Source organism: Hetaerina americana, unplaced genomic scaffold (genome assembly GCF_022747635.1).
Source record: "Hetaerina americana unplaced genomic scaffold, ioHetAmer1.1.p SCAF_30, whole genome shotgun sequence".
NCBI classification, from domain to species: domain Eukaryota; kingdom Metazoa; phylum Arthropoda; class Insecta; order Odonata; family Calopterygidae; genus Hetaerina; species Hetaerina americana.
This window is the reverse complement of record NW_027286875.1, coordinates 3,770,195-3,794,880: the sequence shown is the minus strand read 5'-3', so window position 1 is coordinate 3,794,880 and position 24,686 is coordinate 3,770,195. Positions and strand designations below refer to the sequence as shown.

The following is a 24,686-nucleotide window of genomic DNA, read 5'->3' as shown; positions in this document are numbered from 1 at the left end:
AGATTGCAGACTGAAGGCAAATATGAAGAGGAGGCTGAACAATGCTGACCGAAGGCAAATATGAAGAGGAATCTAAAGATTGCATACAGAAGGCATATTTGAAGAGGAGACTGAAGATTGCAGACCCAAGGCTTATATGAAGAGAAGGCTGATAGCAGGATCGGTGTAATGGAGATTGATGTTATAAGAAGACAAAGCATGTGTGAAGACCTAGCTGCCCCGACTTCTGCAAGAGGATTCGAAAGAGAACAATTTCAACCGCAGAGACACCATGATAAGTCATAATAAGATGACTGATGAGCATGCTGGATGGATTGAATTCATGAATATGGAATGTGAGATAAAACAAGGCTAGAACTGAGACTATTTCCATGGGTATCACAGTGTCTATTAGTATTTTGGGCTGACTGAGAATTACTAAATTACTTGTTCTAAATGAAACTACCATTACCAATGCCGATAGGATTGGGGAAGGGGAGAAGAAGACTAACTGATATAATGCAACTTTGAATTAATGTAATACATTAACATTCAGTAACATATATAAGAGTTCTTAATTAATAGATCAATAGACTTGTGGGTACCTTCACAGCAACTTTATCAGTACAAAATACCTAAACATATATTGTTTATATGATAATATTTTTCTGATTCAGAAGAGTTATCTATGTTTCTTGAGTAATCCCTAAAAGTAGGCAATATTTCAAAATGATGATAACGTGGTCAGTTTCTATTAGAACACATGCCATGCATTAATAGACTTGCATTTTGGAAATGGATGGGATTTTCATGGAAGGAATGTGTGAAATGACTTCTGCTAGGAGGAGCAGCTGTGAAGTGTATCAGAAAGTGGGTTGGATGAATGAATTTATTTAGCTTGTACTTTCATGGTTGAGGGGGTAAGTAGCATGTACTACAAGGATAATCCCAGAAGTAATTGACCCAACTAAGAAAACACAAAAATTTTGGAAAAAAATGTATTTATTTATCAACACAATCTCCTTTCAGCTCTATACACTTTTCCCAGCGATGTTCAATAAGTTTGATACCCTTTTTATAATAAAAACTGTCTTGCTCATCAAAATAGCCCTCAACTGCCAACATCACTTCTTCACTGTCGGAAAATCTTTGACCACTGAGCCATTTTTTCAAGTTTGCGAACAGAAAATAATCCTAGGGGGCTAAATAGGGGGCATGAGGTAGCAATTCAAACTTTAATTCATTCATTTTGGTCATTGCAATAACAAATTTGTGAGCTGGTGCATTGTCTTGATGAAACCACACTTTCTTCTTAGCCAAATAAGGCCGCTTCTGCTTGGTTTCGTCGCTCATAATACTCGCCGTTCATAGTTTTTCCTTTTTTAAGATAGTCAACGAAAATTACCCCACACGCATCCCAAAAGCCGACGCCATGAACTTTTTTGCAGATGAAACGGTCTTCGGCTTCTTTGGAGCCAGTTCTCCCTTTTGAATCCATTGTTTTGATTGTTCGTTTGTCTCAGGTATGAAGTAATGGACCCAGGTTTCATCCATGGTTCTGAAACAGTGCAAAAATTCTGCTTAGTTGCTGGGAAACTTTGCTAAACACTCAATTGAAACATCTTCAAAACACTGGTTAACTCGAGTGTGAGCAAACACAGCACCCATCTTGCACACAGCTTTCTCATGTTCAAATTTTCAGTTAATGTGCAATATACCATACTTTTTGAAATGCCTACTAAGTGTGCTAACTCGCGCACTTTCATCGACGATCATCCAGTATCATTTTGTGGATTTTCTTCGCCATTTCTGGAGTCGTCACCTCATTTGGTTGACCAATGCGATGCTCTTGCTCTGCATCTTGACAGCTCATTTAAACTCTGCTACCAAATATTTTACTATTTTAAACAAAGAAGCAAACTCACCCAGAGTAGAATCCAGTTAAGCTTTTATATCGGTTGGGCTGAGGCCTATCAAATAAAGGTATTTTATCGCATAACGAAGACCAATTTTCTCCATTTTCACAAATTCACTGAAAACATTCACTATTGATGGCTGCCAGACATACAGGTATACTAAACAATGTGGTGTCTTCAAACTTGAAAAATCTGCTTTATAGTTTGCGTACTTTCTAACAAAGTGATATTTTTCAAACAACTATCACCATCTCTAGGTCAGGCCAAGTACTTTCTGGGCCTTCACATGTATTGACTAGCTCTGAATATGATAGGGGAATTTCAAATCACCTCTCCATGAAAAGTTCATTTTTTCCACCTACATGCTTTACTGAACTCAACAAATTAGGTTTTAAAAATCCATTGTGGGTAGAATGAAATACTAGTACTACTACTTCTTTTACTCTACTTCTTTTTGAGTGCAAATGATGATCATTGACTGGAGTGTTTTGCGGTGTGAGTTGTGCGGGAGAATATCAGATGGTCAGAGAGAAAGATAAATGTGAAAGTTGGAAATTAGATTAGTGAAGAGAGTAAGCTACTTGGGAAAATGGGAATGTAGCAGGGAAAGTGGGTATGAGAAATAATGAATGGTAGTGGGATGAGAAGGTTTTCTTGGAAAGTAGAGGGCTGTGTAAGCATGTTAGCCTTCATGTCATTAAGATGTTGAAATATCCCATTTAAATGTTATTCTTCCTCGGCAAAAAGGATCATGTGACCATCAACTTTGATGCACACAATCCTGCAATCCTTCTTCGTCAAACTGACACTCCTGAACCTTATCTCCAGCACATCCTGACCATGTCTTCCACATTAAGGCTAAAGAGGGTGGGGGAGAGACAGCACCCCTGCCTCAATCCCCTCCCAATATTCAAAATGGAAGATGTGGAGCTATTGGCTGTTAAAGTAATAATCTCAAGAAAGAAGATCCTAAGGCCAATAAAAATAATTAAGAAGAAACTCCTATACCGGTATTTCGGTCACACAGGTGACCATCAGGTTACTTGACTTTGGACGGTGCCTGTGCACATTCCTCTTCTTAGTTCAAGTGCCCTATTTGATTTTCTCCCCGTTGATGGTCACCTGTGTGACCGAAATACCGGTATAGGAGTTTCTTCTTAATTATTTTTATTGGCCTTAGGATCTTCTTTCTTGAGATTATTACTTAAACAGCCAATAGCTCCACATCTTCCATTTTGCCCTATTTGATTTTCTCCCCGTTGATGGTCACCTGTGTGACCGAAATACCGGTATAGGAGTTTCTTCTTAATTATTTTTATTGGCCTTAGGATCTTCTTTCTTGAGATTATGACTTGACTTTGGACGGTGCCTGTGCACATTCCTCTTCTTAGTTCAAGTGCCCTATTTGATTTTCTCCCCGTTGATGGTCACCTGTGTGACCGAAATACCGGTATAGGAGTTTCTTCTTAATTATTTTTATTGGCCTTAGGATCTTCTTTCTTGAGATTATTACCCTCCCAATATTGAACCAACCCATCCTCTTTTCATCAATTTTAATACACGCCATCTGGTTTAAGTATAAATTTCCCAACAGTCTTCCATTCAGTATTTTTAACAATATCTTCACTGCAAGAGTGATGGCACTTATTGTACTATGCTTCTTGCATTTTGTTGTTCCTTTCTTTGTTGGTAATGGTACCTACTCTATTCACACAAAATCCAGCGGCCACTGTCCACTACAGTAAATTCTGTAGCAGAGGGATGCCAATTCTATCAATCTCTCTTCCTGCAGGCATTTTAGTAGCACACATGTATTCTATCCATACCCTAGGTCTACCAGTTGTTCATATCTTTTACTGCTGCCACAACTTTACGTATCAAGATATCCTCTCCAAATCTCTCATTATCCCCCTCATACTCCTCCTCTACATTTAGCTGTTCAGTTTTTTCACTTGCCTTGTGCAGGTCTCCAATGTACTCCTGCCATCTTTCTATCACTTTTTTCCTTCCTTTATTATATTTCCATCCCTGATGGCTGTGCTCCCGATGTTCTAGTGCCATTCCACATAATATTCTTCACTTTGTAGTACATGACTTCCCCTGTGTTCCAGCTCTTCTAATTCTGCACATTCTTTGTTTAGCAATTCTTCCCTAGTTTTATCCATCTCTCTTTTTAGTTCACTCTTCAGTTTTCTTTATAACTTTTTTCCCTCCATGGTCTTTTGACTTTGGTGCTTTTTTCTGTCCTCCATTTTATCAATGATTGCCAATTCCATCCATGACTTCTTTCTTTTCTTCCCTTTCCTGTAGCCCACCAATTCTTTGCTTGTCTCTTTAATGCCTTTCTTTATTCTCTCCTTTACACTCTCCTCAGTTGTTGCATTCATTCTCTTGGTCTCATAAAACATCTTCACACCGATTTCCTCCTTATCCGGTACCTTTAATATATCCAAATCCCACTTTTTGACTCTACCATCACTTTCTATCCTTTTCAGTCTCATCTTGATCTCTACATTAAGGAATGCATGATCAGAGTAAATAAATCATATCTGCCCCAGGGAGACCACAAACCCACTTCATTCTGTTTCTGCATCTATTTTCTGCCATTGTAAAATCTATTTGCTTTCTGTACATATCATCCAATGTTTTGCAGGTGTTTCAACTTTTCTCTTATGTATTATAAACATAGTATTTGTAGTTATTAACTTATTCTCCTTGTAGAACTCTACCAGCCCATCAGCTCTATCATTTCTCTCTCCAAGACCATAATGCCTGGCCATTCCTTTCCCCACTCCTTTCCCTATAATCATGTTCCAATCACCCATTACAGTATTGCAGCATCCTTGTCCTTTGTCTCTCCTCATTTTCTCTATTCCCTCATACACTTCCACATGACTATGGTCGCCTGTTGTCATGTACACCTGAATGATTAGAAGGTTTATGGTTGCAGACTACCTTTTTACTTATCACTCTGTCACTGTTGTGGATCTCCTAGCTGGCGCAAACCTTCGAATTTTTATTTTTAATAAATCTAACTTGGTTCTTTCCTGTCTCTCACCACTGTAATAAAATGTAGCTCACAGAATCCTTCCCACCTTACTGCACTAATTCCAATATTTTCCATCTTGTTTTTCACAATCACTTTTTTCTCTGGTACAGTATCATTATCAAGCTTTCATAGATTTAACAATTTGCACATTTCAGCCCATAAGTTAGTTAACCCATGATGATGATATCGCAAAATTGATACCTAGTTTGGAAAATTTAGGTTATTATGGAAAACTGGAGCTTGCTCACTTCATAAAAAATTGAGCATTTTCCACCAAGTAAATCCTGTAGGCATAGAAAGTTTATGCAACCCATATTTGTACTTGTCTTTTATTTTCATATTACATCCATATTCTTTCATAACCCTCTGAATTCTCAGCCACATATCTTTAAAAAATTTTCCAAAAATCCCTGAAGGACCCCCCAATACCAACTACCGCTTTGTGACACTGATGATCATGCAAAACTCTTGCTGAGTTTTAACAAAGGGATTGATATAGCTAATGTTTTTTATCAAATAAGTATTAGGATGATTATTTAGAAAGCCATTGGTAAATGACAATTTTCATGCCTTCAAGGCTTTTCAGATGCATCTATCAATGGATACAAATTGATGGTAAAGAGTGAATAATGATCATTTTAATGTACTTGATTTGGTCTCTTCTTTTGAGTATCTATCAGTCACTGCTCTCCATTAATTTTTCTGAATGATTGCATCACGATGATAATTTATTGCTAGTCAAGGTTATTGAATTTTTTTTTAGAATATTGGTCATTGCTAAACAAGTTTCTTTCATAGCATTATGATTTGTTTCCCATTCATTTTCTGTTTATGTCTATTAATTATTGTTTAAATAAGGAGAATCTGAGAGAAGACTAGGCAGCCCAGTTTATGGAAATTATTTTTGTGTATAGTGGTTTCTTTTGTTAAACCTCATCATACAACGTAACATATAAAATCAGATGAGTTGGGATGGGCAATGTTGTCCAGGAGGGCAAGACCTGATAGGAGAGTTACAACACAGAACCACAACTTATGGGCAGTGAATTAAAAAGAAAAATGGGATAAATTAAGGATAGTGAGGTGGGCTCAGGGCTGATTAGGTGTGTGAAATATGCAAACAGATTATTTTGATGAATCCCTTTATTCAATCTCTACAATAGCTGCATTGTTTCATGGCTTTTTATTTCTGCATTTTAACTTCTACCATTACTTGTAACTATGCCTTTTTCTGTTGTTATTTCATTGGTATCATACCGTTCTTAGAATGTCTTCGTTATTATCTACCTCATCATTCACCTTCCCTTATATTCCCTATTCATTCTTGTAATTCCTGATGATGATATGTGATCTGAATCACTTCTAATGAGTGAGGGTCTCTGAAAGAATTAAAGGGAATATATCCCTTTTCCCCCTAGTCCCTTATGATTTTTCCACAAGTGGTGATATACTCAACACCTTCAACAGTCTCAAAGATTATTCTCAAAGCTACTTAATAATTTGCAAGCCCTTATAGTTTGTTCATGCAGATCCTTTATCTGGTAATACATTTGTTTGTAATTAAATTTTATTACATAGAAAGCATATTTAAAATTTGTAAACTTCTTTTGAGGTTTGTTTGAAATGATTAGTGAATACATTTGATATGAGAGATTAGCCATTCCTGATCAACTTTATCTGAGTCTTTGTATTACTTTCCGACTCACATCTTGAAATGTTGTAACATTATAGGGGAAGTGTATAAGTATAGTGATTGTGGAAGTACCTTACATGTTGCTAACAGGGTTTCTTGTGTTCAGGTTATTATTTTGAGTACACATGGATAATGATGATTACAGTATCACTGTTAAAACTATGCTATCTTCATTAATAATTAATACTCTTCCCTAATTTCCACTTGTTCTAACCTGTCCTAACTTCCCTAACCTGTTCACTTAGTGTGCCATGCATGCATGATTGAGTTAGGCATTATTCCTCATGAGTAGCCCACTAATAATGATGACCTAATGCTTACACCTTTACCCCTCATTGCTCTGGCTCGTAAAAATGCTTTCTTTCCTTCCTTAAAATCTTTTGCCTTGACAGTTGACCAATTCCATATTGTCTCCTATACACACATCCTTTAAAATACCTCTTTTTTGCCACTCTATTTACCCAACTTTTACTATGTATTGATTATGCCATACTTTGAAGGCATCCATTCTTATCTTTCTTCCTTCTCTATGGACCAGCTTTCACACCCTCATAGGAGAATGCTCCAAACAGAAACTTACTAATTTCTACCTTAATTCTATGCTAATATTTTACTCTCTTGGGGCAATTTTTCTCTTGCCAAATCTCTTATAGCCATTGATATTCGGATTGTTATTTCTCTCAGCACCAATCGTTATTATTGATCCCAAGAATTTTAATTTCTTGTATATAAACTTGTCCATTATTCCTTCTATTCCTAATTTACTCTTGTCGCAACTGCAGGGCACTCCCTTTGCTTTTATCATTGGTAATTCTTATATTTCACTTGCATAATTTCATTCAAAGCTACCTTCGTATTTGTCATTCTCATTCACTTTTACTCAGGTTGAATTATCATCCACAAATTATAGCATATATATCCCTGTCACCTGTAAAAATACACCGTCACTTATTCACTTACTCTTCACACTGAATTGAATCTTGGATTTGTTCATGATGATGACATGGCACTGGATAGCTTCTCAGTTGCTCGACTTGGTGCAAACCTTAGCAATAGTCCCTCCATATCCTTAAAATTTCATCTTCTGAAGGAGTCACCATTTTCATATGCATATGACTTAATTCTATCTCTGAAGAAGTATCGGATAAATTTGTTTATTAAGGATATTTTAAAGTTAATGTTAAATGCATCAAAATTAAACCTTTCTTTGATTGTATACTGGACACTTCACAATTAGGTTGCATTATACTTGTATATAACTCTGATCCACCAATTCTATGGATGAATAGGAGATATTGAGATATCTCATCAAATATTTTGAAAAAAGTAGTGGCCATTAATTGGCAAAGAAACCTTTTCATCATAGAAAGGAAAAATGTTAAGCTAAATAATTTCATCAGCATCCAACTCGAAAGCAAAGGCACCATTTTATTGTTTCACTAGGAAGTTTATTCATATTTTAGGTTATACATGTAATTATTGATAAAATACACAGTACTGTACATGGTCATTCATAATGATAGAGGAGTTGATATATAAAGGAGCTTTGATGCACAGGGAGATACACATATTGTCTGACAGGTGGAGAAACACCATCCTGGAAGAATAGAAAAATAAAAATTAGAGGTTTTTAGCAGTATATGAATGATTGTTAGCTTGAGTGAGGGTGGGAATGAGTTTTAGTTAGAGATAAGCAAGTACCTATTTTTCTAAGAATTTAGTCTTAATTAATATGTAGAATTAATTGTACCAAGAGACTGCTAAGGCTCTCTCTTTTGAGGTCGCTAGTAGTTTTCAAAGTAATATAATACAAAGTAATAAAGTTGCAATTGAGGCATGAGATTTTGAGGAATAAATCTAGTCTAAAAGTGGATTTAAGAGTGACAGAGGGGATAAACAGAATTTAAAAGGTGGGAATCTGAGTGGATGACTGTCAGATCAGTGATAATTTCTATTCCAAAAATGGTGAAGGCTACATCATGTGTTGACTACAGAACAATAAGCCAAGTGGTTGTCAGGATCATCAACAAGAGGATGGAGAGCAGGGTAAATGATTACATAGGGGATGATCAGTTTCAGTTCTGGTGGAGAGAGACCTACGTGTTGCCATAGCAGCAGTGAGTTTATGTAGAATGGAGAGGAATATAGAATGCAGTCAGGAGTATTTGTGTCATAGATTTCAAGGAAGCATTTGATAGAGTGGATTCTGTGTAATTAATGACTGTATTTTATTTTTTTTAACATTACCCTGCAAGTCACCTCTTTGTGTGTTGCATACCAGACTACTCTTGACCCAAAATACTTTTCCCTCCTAAAGCCATAGGGAAATGTTATTCTGAATTCATTATCGTCAACTCTATTGAATCTATTGAATTAATCTATCTGTTCTACTCTTAATCTTTCTAATTTTATTTACATGACCTTGCCTACCGTAGTACAGAGTGGCTAATAATACATTTTCAACATCATTGATAAAGAGACATCCATCCGTTGCTCCTTGAGTGATTCCCAAACTAGCTGCTCTAATAATTTTTTATGCTACATAGTTTTTCATTAAAATGTTTTACAAATCTAGCTCCTCTATGCTACATCTAATATGCTGATCCAATTCTGAAAGCAATCCAATTTCATGAGAATCCCATTCACTAGCAGCAAATTCAAAATGAGGCCTAAAGAGCAAAACATAGTAACACTCTGTAACCCATACATCACATTTTCCAATTCTGATAAATCCTAATTTTTTCTAAGCTTATCCTAATAGTCCCATTATATGTTTCGCCCAAGAAGGTCGTCCATGAAGGTAATAAGTAAGTATTTAATCAAGTCTACATATTTTCTTTTGGTGTTTCTATTACAGCAGCTTCTTCATCTCTCTCATTTTCTGGTATTGATTAGCTTGAACCCAAAATAATCATATGCATAGGATTCCCCCAGGTTAACTTTCTTTCATGATGTGTTGTTTTTAACATTATTAGGTAATGAAATAAGCCCTCTATATTAGATATATTATATTGAAAGATAGTAAAGTAAATTAACGAATGAAGAGTTACTTGGAGAATTAAATATTCAGTTTAACAAATTCAAGTAAAATTCTAAATGAATGTACTTTAATAGCATATAGTTGTCAATAAAACCATGAAGTATATAAAAATGCACGTATCTCCAGAAGTAATGCCTGCCCAATGCGTTCTATCATGCTTTTCAGAAGACTCAAAATTTGTCAGTCATTCAGGAATCATTGACCCTAAATACATTGGATTCTTAATATCCTGATCATGTTACTGTTCCTGCCATTACATTAGTCATGTTTCAAATTTCATCCTCTACATATGCATTCAACAGTGGTGCGGTCAGTGAGCAGTAATAGGCATTGATAAGCAAGGGTAACAACACTTTTTGAAATTACTTAGAGTAGCTATGTTCGAGTATATCCTTAAACATCAGAAAAAAGAACAGGTCTAGTCTCTAAAATTTTCAGCTCTTCTATTTTCTATTTGTCATTGTGGTCCATTTGTAGATTTTTAGTGCTTTGGTCCTTATGAATGTTGTCACCATATAAACTACATTATAGCATCACCCCCTCTAATAGAGGGGGTGATTAAGGGGGAGGGGGTGATCCAATTAAGGTTTCAATAGATCTATAATATGCAATGTGGAGAGAACCATTAATTTCCATGTTCAAAGAAATAAGTACTGGTCTTAATTGCTTAGGATGCCCTTACACTATGCACTCACCTAGCTCTCCCTAAACCAGCCCCTAATTCCCACTCACTAAGGCTAACAATCATTCATATACCACAACCAACATCTCATTTTTATTTTTTTTATTCTTTCAGGATGGTGTTTCTCTGCCGGTCTGACAATATTGTGTACCTACCTGTGCATCAAAGCTCCAGTATATATCAACTCCCCTAACATTATGAATGACCATGTACAGCACTGTGTATTTTATCAATAATTACATGTGTAACCTAATATATGAATAAAACTTCCTACTACAACAATAAAATGGTGCCTTTGCTTTAGAGTTGGATGCTGATGAAATTATTTAGCTTAAAATGTTTCCCTTTCTAAAATGAAAAGGTAGCTTTGCCAATTAATGGCCAGTACTTTCTCATTATATTGGATGAGATATCTCAATATGTCCTATTTTTGTTCTCAATTGAAATCTCAAATAATTAAATATTGATAAATTCCTGTTTCTTGCAACCTCTTTACACTGGCGATGACCATCATAATGGCAAGAGATATTATTAACCCATCAATAGAAATGGTTGATCAGAGTAATTTTTTTTTATAAGGTAATCTACCGGTTAAGGTAGGTTTTTGGATGGACACAACTACCAAACAAATATTTTATTACTCCTAACAAAACACCAAATCCATCATCCTACTCTATATCAGGTCCCTCTTCATCTCTGAGTACTTTCTTCATCCCGTCCAACATCCCTATCCTGTTCCTTCCCTTTCCTCTTTTGCCCAACATTCTAACCTCTATCACAGTCTTCAACATCCCACTGCCGGTCAACACCCCCTTCATCCACTTTTCCTGCCTCCATAGGATTGCTCCTAACAAACCCCTCTCTTCGCCCACCATACCAAGTACTTCCTCATTTGTTTTCTTCTCTGTCCATTTCACCTTCTCCATTCTTCTCCACACCCACATTTCAAAAGCCTCCAATCTATGTCTATCCTCCTGCTTCAATGACCACGTTTCCACGCCGTACATGTCTACGCTCCATATCAAAGTTTTTACGAGTCTTTTCTTAACATCCTTACTCAAAGTCCCTGTCATCAACTCCCTCCTCCTTGTGAAAGCCTCTTTGCCTAGTGCAATTCTTCTCCTTACGTCCCTACTACTTTGACCGTGTTGGTCCAAAACACTACCGAGATACGTAAACTGTTCTACCTGCTCTAGTTTTTGCCCTCCTATTTTAATGTTAAGCTTGGCCTTTTTCTTTCTAAAAAATCGCATAACCTTTGTTTTATTAATGTTGATTCTCATCCCATACATGTCGCACTGAATTTACAATTCACTCAGCAATGCTTGCAACCCCTTGGCTGACTGACAAACTAAAGCTTGGTCATCAGCAAACCTAACTGATTTTACGAATTCCCCGCCCACTTTCATTACTACCTCGAGTTCTTCCCATGCCTCTTTGATCATTTCCTCTGCATACAGGTTGAACAGCAACGGTGATAATGGGCAACCCTGCCTTACACTGCCCTTACACCCCTTCCTAACACTGCCCATCCTGACTCCCCGTTTCCCACCCGCACCTGAGCAGTCTGAGACATGTACAGGTTGCGGATTAGCCTCCTTTCCCTCCAGTCTATTCCTATTTTCTTCAATATACTCATTAGTTTTTCCCAATTCACTCTATCAAATGCTTTTTCGAAATCTATGAAACATGCAAATACCTCCTGGTTGTGTTCTATATTCCTCTCGATTAATAATCTCATTACTGCAATGGCATCACGCGTACCTCTCCCCTTCCTAAACCCAAACTGATCATCCCCTAAGTAATCATTTGCCCTAATCTCTATCCTTTTGTTTATGATCCTGAGAACAACTTTAGCTGCGTGGGATATCAAACTAATTGTCCTATAGTCCTCACATGACGTGGCCTTACCTTTTTCGGAATAGGAACTAAAACTGATCTCACAAAGTCTTCCGGCCAGATTCCCTCCTCATAAATACTACGGATCAGCCCATATAGCCTCTTCCTCCCACATTTTTCTAAGCATTTTAAAAGTTCAACGGGAATGTTATCTACCCCCACGGCCTTATTTAGTTTCATCTCCCTTAATTCCCTTTTTATCTCATCGTCTAATATGCCTGGACCTAAGCTGTCTTCCTCTACGTCATTTTCTTTTTCAATGTCTAACTTTGTTAGTCTGAGTTCTTTACTATACAGTTCTTCTATATACTCCTTCCATCTTTCTTGAATCTTTCCTGCGTCAACTATTACCTTACCCGCCTTATATCTAACTTTTAGCATAGCTCTTCCTTTCTTACTTCCCGATAACGATTTAACTTTGCTGTACAGCGCACTGATTTCACCCTTCCTCTGCAGACTTTCCATATCCTCGCACTGCGTCTTCCACCATGCTTCTTTTGCTTTATTTGTTGCCCGCCTCAATTTATTGTTCAATTCTTTGAACTTCATTTTGCTAATTCTGTATTTATATTCTTCCATTTTCCCCGCTCATCCATCTTTGTAATCACCTCATCCGTGATCCATGGTTTCCTAGTCCTTTTAGCGTTAACGGTTCCAATAGTGTCTTTTGCGGCTTTAGATAACCCTTTCTTGATCATTTCCCATTTTTCTTCGATAGTACTACGCCCTTTACCATCCTCCATGATTTTCTCCTCTATTATTCCTTCCTTTTCAACCCATTTAATGCTTCTACATTCCATTTTCTAACTCGCCGCCCCTGCCTTATCTTTTTGAAACGTACGCTACATTTCATAACAACTAAACTTGGTCTGAGTCCGCATCCGCTCCTGGGAAGCTGTGGGAATTTATCACACTGTTCCTAAACCTGTGTCTAACCAGGATATAATCTAGCTGATATCTTCCTGAGTCACCTGGCATTTTCCATGTATACCTGCGTCTTTTGTGGTGTCTAAACCAAGTGTTGGTGATGACTAACCCCTGTCTCCTGCAGAACTCAACTGCCTTCTCCCCGCGGTCATTCCTCGTGCCTAAACCGTAGTCTCCCGCCTCATCACCATCTCTTCCTCCGCCTACCGTCGCATTCCAATCCCCCATCGCTATCAAATGTTTGCAGGAACACACACGATGTCCTCTAACTGATCGTATATCCTATCGACCTCTTCTGCCTTATGTTTGCTCAGTGGCATGTATACCTGAATAATAACCAAGTTCGTCGGTTCTGCTTTTATCTCCACTAGTAGTATTCTATCCGTTACCTGCTCCATGTTGACTACGCTTCTTCCTACCTCTTCATTTAATACTATGGCAACCCCTCGTTGGCTCTCGTCCCCACCGCTGTATATTATTCTATACTTATCACTCCAGTAATCCCCGGTATCTTTCCATCTCACCTCACATAGACCTAAAATATATATATTTCCCCTTTCCATCTCTCGCTTAACATTCTTCAATTTCCCTGTCCTCATCATTGTCCTAATATTCCACATTCCTATTCTAACTAATTTGGTCTTCTTCTCCTGCGTCTTCTGTCCTGCTGCTGCTGGTTTTCCCTTGCAAGGGTTTCGTGGGATGACGACCGCGGAAGCCTTGCCTCCCCCGCTGCCGGGCACATCGAACACACGGCCGATTGGGCCGAGCCCCGTGGTTGCCAGGACTCAAAATATCTCTATTGTCCATCATATTTTTCTTGGGAATGATAATTGAGGTGGTTTCCTTGTTGCCTTCCTCAATAGTGTTTTCAACTTGACACCATCACTTACTGGCCACCCCACTGGGGTCAGACGCCATTGCAGCCACCTCACTGAGGAACAGACGCTGCATGGACTACCTTTCGTCTGGCTCCTAACCTTCGACCTATCTGGCATGGGTGACCCTACCAGGAGCAATTTTTATTACTCCCGCCAGCACAGCTCTCATCTCACAGGGGTCATCGGAACGCACAAGCCCTTCCACCACGTCAAGGTTGTAGTCCGGGGAGGGATCAGAGTAATATACAAGCATAAAGCGACCTAAGTGTGAAGTGCCCAGGATACAATCAAAGAAAGGTTATTCTGATGCATTTAACGTTAACTTTAAAAAATCCCTAATAAACAAATTTGTCTGATACTTCATGAGAGATAGAATTAAGTCATATAGATATGAAAATGGTGACTCCTTAAGAAGATGAAATTTTAAGGACATGGAGGGACTATTGATAAGGGTTGTACTAAGTCAAGCAAATGAGAAGCTATCCAAAGCCATGTCACATTCCTGAACTTGTATATCCAAGATTCAATTCAGTGATAGATGAGACTGAAAAGGATAAAAAGTGATGGCAGAGTCAAAAAGTGGGATTTGGATAAATTAAAGGTACTGGATAAGGAGGTGTGAAGGTGTATTAGGAGATTAAGAGAATGAATACAATGGTAAAGGTTACATCATGTAAGGAAAACAGAAATATAAGTTTGATTTTGCACACAGGTTAAGTGGATCTCAGGACCATCAACAAGAGCAGGGTAAATGAGCCCTGAGGAGATGACCAGCTTGGGTTCCGATAGCAGTGATACTTCCTACAGCAGTGATGAGGTCACTAATAGAGGACAATTTTTCTGTTTCGTAGATTTCAAAAAGGTAGATAGACTTAAGTTGGCAGGATCAAAGAACTTAAGAACAAAGACAGAAATGGAAGGATGTCAAAATAGAGTTAGCTAGATTAAAGTACAAATAATTAAATAATAAACTGGGGAAGTATAAACTGGAAATGTTTAGACCACATTCTAGGGTTGTGCGAGAAAAGATAGAATGATAGCAAGCATTTTTGGCTCAATGATTAAGGAGTATCATGGTAACATGGTAACAGCATGGCTCTCATTATATTTTAAATTTGAGTAATCACTCCAGATTTCCTTCTGTAGGATTATAAAGTTCTGTATTTATTTGATCATCTCGAAATTTGATTGCATTATACTGTTACATCACGAGATTATTGACTTGATATTCACCACCAACGATAATTACACACAAACATTGAGCAGACTTCGATGCGATGATTCTCATACGAAGGCAGCGGATACCTTGGGTCTGTGCTTTTTATTCCTGCTGGATGAATCTTGCCATTTTTTTCGTGCCGCTTATAAAAAAGTTACAAAATATCCTATCTTAATACACTCAATCGACCCAACCGTCAGCATACACTCTCCGTACTTCAAACCCTTTGGGAGGGCTCTACGGATTCAGTTGCAACACATACTGACAGCATTGGGAGCAATTAAGGCAGGATATTTAGGCATATGGTCGACACTCGCCACGGTCACTCATGCTCGGTTAATCGATAGCGTAATGGCCACTCGGCTACCGACGCTCCGAACATACCCAACCGCAGCGCATACCTACAAGGTAACGGAGTAGTCTGGGATATATACCTGTTACTCTAGCAAGATTGTGTATGCGGGAATTAATGCTGGCCGTTTTTTAAAACTCGAATTGTTCCTGTAAAATACGCTCCACGGATATTTCAAAATAATATGTTAAGCAGAATAGAAAACGACACAGAACCATAATTTCATTCTGCCGTTTCGAACCCGCGATCTCTGTAAAATAATGCCTAAATTTAACTTTCTTGATTCTTATACTCCAAGTCACGAGAGCAATTGCCCCCACAGTCATGGCATTTGACTACGCATGGCAAAATATTTGTAGCGGCGTTTTATTCTTCAAAAACCCTTCAATCGACCGAGATGGTGCGCTTTCGCCCACCCTACGTCCTCCCGCAGCCAACCACCGCTTTCCAATCCCTCATCACCATCAAGTATTTTTTACTAGGTAGGCAATCGTATCCTTAGATACGGTTCACTTACGATAAATAAGAGAACACATAAGCATAAAGGAGAGCAAAGAAATCACTACCTCAGATTTAAGAAGTTTCCAATGTAATTAAAACACGGTCAGTTTCTTGGCCACTAAGCACATATTTTAAAAATTGAACAGTGATTAATTTAAGCCCTTCCCTTCAAAACCCGCTGACAAATATTTGAAACCCAGTGTGTTAGATGGTGCATTGGTGAACATGAACCACAGTAATATCATCGACATTAAGCCCGAAGTCATGACAAGTGAAATGACGTAAATTACTCTATCAAAAAGAAAAAAAATAGTAGTAGCATAACATATCAGCACGCACAGCATCCAATCTGCGTTCCTGCATCATCCTCTCCTTCCCTTTGCTTATAATCTTAATTACGCGCATGATTTGAGCGCCGACTTGATAGAGAGTGAACACTTCGGAACTCCTTCTCTTTCCCTACTACAAAGTGTACGCTATCATTTCCGACAGTACAGATGCTATTTACGTTAAATACCCCTCTAAGTGCCTAACTAGATATAATTATTTCGATTGTTTCTTAAGTAGAGAGCATTCAAAGGAAGTATTGCAAGGAAAGGAAAGCTTATTAAGTAAGGTAAATGACATATTTTAAGAAAAATGTGGAGAACGCAAACGGATCAGTGAGATGAAGTAAAACTGCACTGCTTACGGCATTGCTCATTTCCTTTAAAATTTCTCTTTCGCTTTACATCTGGGGCGCCATTATGCCATTCAACATGTCTCACTGCTACTCATCCCATTCAACCAGGGTGAGACTATGCTTCATCCCTCCATCGTTCTCACAAAAGCGTGCCCATTAAATTATTTCTTCCACTCACACACGCACGCTACGCGCTTTCATCGAACTTTTATGTCTTATTCCTTTTCGTCCATCAGGCAACAGTAATTCATCCATGTGCTCTAGATTTCACCCTGTACCCCATGGCCTCTCAGACCGAATGAGCTTCTTTCCCATTCCCTTTAATTGTGCTTTTCACTACGGAATCAAAACACCCCCAGTGGCAAATTTATAATGATATAACTCTACATATAAGAGAATCTAACAGTACTAGAGAATTTTCTAAAGATAAAAATACTTTTAAATTTAACGCATAAGCAGGTTGCATTAATTAGTGCCTCACAGATTAGGTATCAACAACAAAATGAATAGAAGAATAGAATTATTATAAAATATAGATACTACTAGATAGGAGTATATAAAATACGAAAGTTGAAGTACAGGAAAATAATATAGAGGATTATAGGAGGACCGAGAAAGAGAAAATCAGGATGTTCTTATTTCATAGTTGACGTGATTGATAGGCGCAAAATCTTTTATCTTCGATGAACTAATTTCAGCGATTTCATATGTTTAACAACAGAAATACGCTCACTAGTAACGGCCAAAAAAAAGAGCAAAAGTGAGGGTGGAGGTCAAGTTTTTCATTTCACTCACCGACGGCATTCGGCAGGAAAATTTCCCGCAGACTGGTGACTAATGACCTCTGCACAACTGCAGGAAGCATCCTCTTCTGATGAGAGCATGGAAGAAAAAAACAACAAATGAGAACCAATTTGACCAGCTAAAAGTTACTCTGTCACTTTCGTTAATTGACTGACAAAAATATTCATTAATTGTTGATTCTCTGTGGACTTCAGTAGAAATAAGTTTAACGAGGATAAAACTCACTTATTGTTTCCAGTGACGAATCCGACCGGTCCTTCATATTCTCCCAACGTTTCTCACGATGCCCATCTGCTCCATCCGAGCGACCAAGTGAATGGTTCCCTCGACACACAGAAGGTGACGCTCCACACGTGGAGCTGAAAGTCCCTGAGATTGGCATGGATCCGACCACCGTGAGACAGGTTGCATTTGATGATAGGAGTGCACAACGAGCATCTGCGCGCGGACGAAAGGAAGCAGTTGCAGTATTTCAGAAAGCGGAGGACACCAGTTTTGTTGGACGTGCGAAGGGGGTTTGAGGATAAAGAAACTAGCTAAACGGTTAAACACATATTTGCCGGTCTATCTGAGGAGACCAAGGCCCCTCTTGACCCATGCAGGCTGGATCCGTAATTGGACCAATAGAATAACTTAACTTCTACCATAACTACTCTTCAGTATGACAAAATAGTGATTAGAGGCTCTAGGATGAGAAAAGCTTCTTTAGTTTTTTGGCTGAATGATGATATTTTTAAGATTGTGAAGCGTTCTCCATTACGGTATTATTTTACCGTAACGGAGAACTCCCAGTCAAGGCGAATGATTTTTACACTCTGAAATTGTTGCATTGTAACGGAGAACGCTTTAGGTTCGTATAAAAAGTATCGGGAACAATGTGGGTCATGGCATTAGCTATTATTCCGGTCCGGTTGTTGACCAGGGCCTTGGTCCGGGTTGGGAGGAATGCCCAACCCAGAGCCATCAGAAATATGCTTTGGGCCTCGTAGAATTCTCGCCGGGCAGTGGAAAGGCTGGACAGCTGATCTCCCCACAGGGAAAATGGGCACCAGCACTGCGGTCGTCAGGAAGGCGTTGGCCCCCGGAGGGGCGTTCCCGCAGTAGATCGGGGAACCATGGTGGTTCCACTGAAGATTGGGCCGGCGCCGTAGGGGGCCCGGGCACCTACCCAGGCTCCGCCCCATCGGGGGGGAGCAAGGCTGAAGAACTTGTCACCAAAGGAGTGGCCGGCAGCGGCTGGGTCTGCTGATGTTTCGTTAGGACCTGTTCCTGACCCTGAAGTACCAAGACCCAGTGCGGAATCTCATGTGAGGCAGACGATGTACTTGACGTGGATGCCATCTAATGGGCGAACTAATAGGGAAAAGGATAGGTGAACCAGAGCGAGAACTCGAGCGATTTTCAGATGCTGTGATCTTTGTCGTCTTCTTAAGCCTCGTGGTTACAGAGAGAGAGACTGGCGTTACGTCCCACCAGATTACCAATCTTATCCGCAACCGAAGTCCCGAAGCCCACCCTCGTATATACATACCATGAGGCGGCCAAGATGACCGACCAGAGCATATCTACGAAGGTATGTTAGTCCAGGAAGGACGGTCGGCCAGATTGGCAGCTGATGGAACGTAACATCAGGTCACCACATGAGACGGATTCTTTATTTAACAAGTCAAAATAAAGTTGTATAGACTCAGCATCTGCGAACAGGATACCTCTACCGCGGCGCACTATGGCTAACACAGATTGATTGTCAACGAATATAGTGATATAGGCATGGCCAGGGAAAAAGTTGATCAAATATAAAGGTCGCGCAGCGCCGCCATTGCTTCGGCTTGGAGGATAAGCTCTTCGGTGTCGACTCTTTCAACGTACCCAGGATCATCTCGGGAGACACGGCGTAGTGTCCGTGTAAATGGAATAGTGAAGCGAAAATCCACTAATGAGTGCGTGGCGTTGGAATATTTCATCGTCCCATAATCTCGAAATCCACCCAATTTCGCGCTGGTATATTTGGGCGACAAGAAACATGGGAAGCAGAATAAACATTGGAACAATATACATACCTGTATATGGCTACAATACCTCAAAATTCTTCAAAGTACATCCCTTGAGCGTCAACAAAATTTTGCCAGCGGTTTTCCACGACTCGAAGGCTCCCTGGTTGGCGGATTCCGGGAAGTCATTAAGGATACGCGTGCAAGCTTCTTTGACGGCACTTAGGGTTCCATGATGGTGTCCATTGACGGAGGATTTCACTTTTGGGACTATGAATTGGTCTGCTGGTGCCAAGTCGGGACCATAAGGAGGTTGGGGAATCGTCGCGATGACGTTTTTCGTCAGGTAGGGTTACCTTGGGGCAGGTCGTCCGTCAAGACCTTCGGGACGACTTTAGCGCAGATCTTTCGCATCGCCAAAATTTCAGTAATAATGGTGTGCACTGTCATCTTATTAATGCCAATACGTTCTGCGACCATGTGCACACTTTACTGACGGTCTGGATTCAGCACTGCATGCGCACGTTGTCGTCGGTTCTTAACGCCGACGGCTTTCCAGCGCGGGGCTCTTTCTCCACACTCTCTCAGCCATCTTTGAAGAGCTTCTGCCACTTAAAAAATGAAATTAGTTGTATGCTTCCATCCTCGAACACTAAGAGAATCATGGCCAGCGTCTCCGTATCTGATTTCCCCAGTCTAACACAAAATTCGATGGCGAACCACTTTTCAATCGTTCGCTGCATTTTGCGCTTGCAACGAGTCACTGGACAGGGGTCCACTAAAAACACGATCTGGCCTGAAAAAAAGCTCAAAGGTATTTGGCGCTTGGCACGTGTTGAAGGTCAGACCCCCACCTCCGACCCTGCGCGCTGCGACGCACAGTCACGTCAGGAAAATATTGCTCGCGATACTTTTTAGCCAAACCATGCATAACGTGTGTAATACTCCTTGATACTTATGTATTCTGAATATTTATTCTAAAATCGGTGGTAAGAGGAATGCCATTTCCAAATAGAATCTAAGCCTAAAAATATTTAATTTGAATGAACCATTGGCATTGAATGAGGTAGAAATAATTTTTATTAAAATATTCTAATTCAACCTTTTGAATGAATTATATGCTCATGAAAATGTCTCAAGGTGAAATGCCCTGAATTATATTTCATAATGATTCTCCTGTTATTCTGATTGCAACCAAAAATCCATGCATGGTTCAAAGTTAATCCAACTTTATGGAATTCCCTATTTTTAGACGGTTACAGAAAAAGGTCCCAAACTTTATTCATATTTCCTAACTCATTTGCCATTCTGGAAATATTGGAAATTCACACAAACAAGGATTATTATATTGGTTAGCCCTAAATTTCATGATGATCTATCAGCTAACCACTGGAAAGAAAGCAGATATTCTTTTCTGCAAAAATTCAATTAGCGGGAGAACTTTATGAAAAATATTCAAATAGGTTGATCATCAACAGACGGAAATGTGAATGCAATCATAAATACATTGCATAAAACATAATAGGTGTAAAATTTAAGTACCAAAATGAAGGTGATGCCAACTATGTGACCATGTTACTCTGCTCCATGGATGTTTTAGCATTTTTATACACTGTGCAATTGATATTAGTACAAGGAAAGGATTTGCACAAACTGCATTGATGTTTTTTTATACTTACATTTTAACTATATACATTCTTCATTGCTATTGTGCTAAATTATGCAAAATTATGATGAAAACAGTATTTATAGTTCTAAAGTCATGTCTGCTGAGTTAACGCAGGTGACATTTATGTTATTACTATTACATGAAATTTACCGGTTAAAATAGGTTTTCGTATGCACACAAGGTATCAAATGGTAGAGCGAATAGTCTCTGTTAAGAAAACGCAACCTGAAAATGAAAACTACAACTAGCACTTCTTATTTTCGTAATACTTCCGCCCTTTATTCCATTGATATCCTATTCAAAACCCTTCCTTGTTTGCCCAACATTTTTCCCTCTATCACTGCCTTCAACATCCCATTCCTAATCAATATTCTTTCCATCCATTTTTCCCGTTTCCTAATGGTTTTTTCCCTCCCTCCCTCTTCATGTCCACATTTCAAAAATCTCCAATCTACGCCAACCATCCTGCTTTAATGACCATGCTATTGTCCCAGATCAAAGTTTTAACAAGCCCTTTCTTAACATCCCTACTCAACATCCCTGTCATCAATTCTCTCCTCCTAGTCAAAGCTTCCCCACTTAATGCAATTCTTCTACTTATGTTCTTACTGCTTTGACCATTTTGATTGAAAACACTGCCTAGTTATGTGAACTGTTCCACCTGACCAAAGTTTTACCCTCCTATTTTGACATTTACATTAGACTCTCTTTCTGGAAAATCACATAACCTGCATTGTGTTCACGATTATTCTCATGCTATATGTATCACACTGACATTTCACTGCACTAAGCAATGCATGTAGCCCCTTGGATGACTCATAAACTAAAACTTGATCATCAGCAAACCCAACAGATTTTATGAATTACGAAACTGACTTTCATTCCCATCTCCAGTTCATCCCACGCCTCTTCTCCATTTTCTCCATATTTAAGTTGACTAGCATGGGTGGTAATGAGCACCCCTGCCTTACTCCTCTTTCTAACAATTTCCACCTAGCTCCCTGTCCATCACTCATACCTGAGCTCTGAGACATGTATAGGTTGTGGATAAGTCTCTAATCCCTCTACTCCACTACTATTTTCTGCTTTACATTCACTAATTCTACCAAATTTACCCCAATAAATGCCTTTTCATAAAGTCTAAAACCATTTTCTCCCCATATGCATTGAACAGCAAGGATGATACTAGACACCACTGTCCGACTTCCCTTCCTAACCATGCCCATCTGGACTCTCTAATCACCACTCATACTTGAGCTGTCTGAGAAAGTAAAGGTTACGGATTAGCCTCAAATTCCTCTGATCCACTCCTATTTTCTCCCTTTCCTCCTTTAATTCCAACCAATTCATAATTCATTCTATTAAATGCCTTGTTGAAATGTATGAAGCCAACAAATATATTGTGATAGTATTATATGTTCCTCCCTATTATTATCTTCAGTATTATGCTCCCATATCCTCCATATATATCTTATTTTGGTTGAATGGCTGCTAATTTAGCTGCACCTAATACTGGCCATACACATCCAGTAACATTGTATATGCCTGATCTGCAGACCAACAGGGCAAATCAATGAGCAATGTGTGAAAAAGTTATTGGAAATATTGGCCAAAATTCATTAAATTAAATTGGTTGATAATTAAACCATCCCTAATATTAAAGGAGGCATGTGACCTGCTACAAAGAGATTCCCTCATATTTTTAGATCCTCTAATTGCGCAATTCACACTAATATAACAATAGCAGAGAGAGATATAGTAATCAACTTAAGTGAATGTAAAATAATTATTATTTTCCCAACTACTTGTGCCCTATATTTTGGGTTTTAATGGTAAAAATGAAACTAATTACTATCATTATGCTTCTTTTTGTTGTTGAAAATATTAACTCATTGATTTCTATTATACTGAATTAAATTGTCAAATGTAGGGCACAGCCATAATGTTTTAATAGCTTTTGATATGATTATTAGAGGATTCATCTTGAAACTAAATAACATTGGTTTGAAAAGTATCTAAGATCCTAAAAGAGAGCCATAATACACTTTTTATGCCTATCACGTAATTGAAGCTTAACACTGGCTTAGAGGGATCCATAATACCAGCCCATAGTCGTATAAAACTATGATTTCATCTAAAATTATAATATATAATCATTAATACTTACTATTTTTCCATGGAACTTAGGAGAAACTTAATTTGAGCCATGAAGAGGTGAAAACCAGATCTGGAAGGAAGAAGAGATATAGTTTCACCAGTGTAATTGCATTGTTATGCCATCGCAAGCCATTCAAGAAAGGCTCACCAGAAAACTTGCTACTGGTGATAGCCATCAAAGGTGGCTATTTATATTCTTAGTAGTATTTGTAATATTTTTGCATAATTTATAGACTTTTCATTGATAGTTTAGTATATAAGAATTCTATATTCCATTTCCAACAGCATGTAAGGGTCAATACAATAGAGTCATAAGTGTTTCATTTCAGTGATTGAAATAACTGGAATTAACATTACATGGTCATTACAAATAATATGTTGGAGGTAGCATTGAGAAGGTAAACTAGGGAAACACCAGAATTAAAAATAAAAAGGTATCAGATTGGTTATATCATCATAAAAAATCAGTTCAGGAACCAAATAAAATTCAGCCATAGTTACTCAGATCCCCAATCACAAAGAATTTGGGTATGCTCTTCAAAAATTTATTGTTGGCAAGTAAACAGGTGTGTGCAATGCACTGCCTGAGATACCAAAAAACTTTGAAAATAGGATGAAGGAAAACCTGTTTCAAATATATGGACGTCATGAAATTGGGGTGATACCCAAAGATTTTGGAATAAGCAAAGCTGTTAAAGTAGAGAAAACAGGAAAAGCGATTGAATGCATGCATTACAGAACAATTGCTATTCTGTCACATGCTGCCAAAGTCCTGTTACATAGATTAGGGAACAGGGTCAAAAAGAATGCTGAGGAAAATGCTGAAGAAGATCAATGTGGCTTTCAGGAAGGTAAAGGAGATAGAGAATCTATCCTGGCACTGTGCTTGAACCAAAAGAAAAGGCTCAAATGAAGGTTTTCCTTACTTTCATTGATTTGGAAAAAAGCCTTTGATACTGTAGATTGGAAACATCTGGGTGAAACAGTGAGGAGAATAGAAATATAACACAAAGACAGGAGGCTTATATTTCAGTTCTACCAGAACCAAAGCACTTTAATCTAAGTAAAGAGATGTGACAGAGAAGCAAAGATTACAAAAAGGAGGAACACAAGGATGTCCACTTTTTCCATATTTATTTAATTCATATGTTGAAGATTCAATAGGTATGGTGAAGGAGAAGAATAATGTTAAATGGATGAAAGATACATTGTATTAGGATGCAGATGATATTGCGTCCCTGGCAT

General features: G+C 38.5%; 1 long non-coding RNA gene across 1 annotated transcript; it reads right to left on the bottom strand.

The window, feature by feature from the left end:
* Window positions 1–8,127: 8,127 nt before the first annotated feature.
* LOC139691183 (uncharacterized) lies at window positions 8,128–17,988 on the bottom strand. Its single transcript, XR_011701570.1, has 3 exons — window positions 17,850–17,988; window positions 17,616–17,691; window positions 8,128–8,234 (listed from the first exon to the last, which is right to left on the bottom strand). It is a non-coding gene; the product is annotated as an uncharacterized lncRNA (long non-coding RNA).
* Between the last annotated feature and the right edge of the window lie 6,698 nt (window positions 17,989–24,686).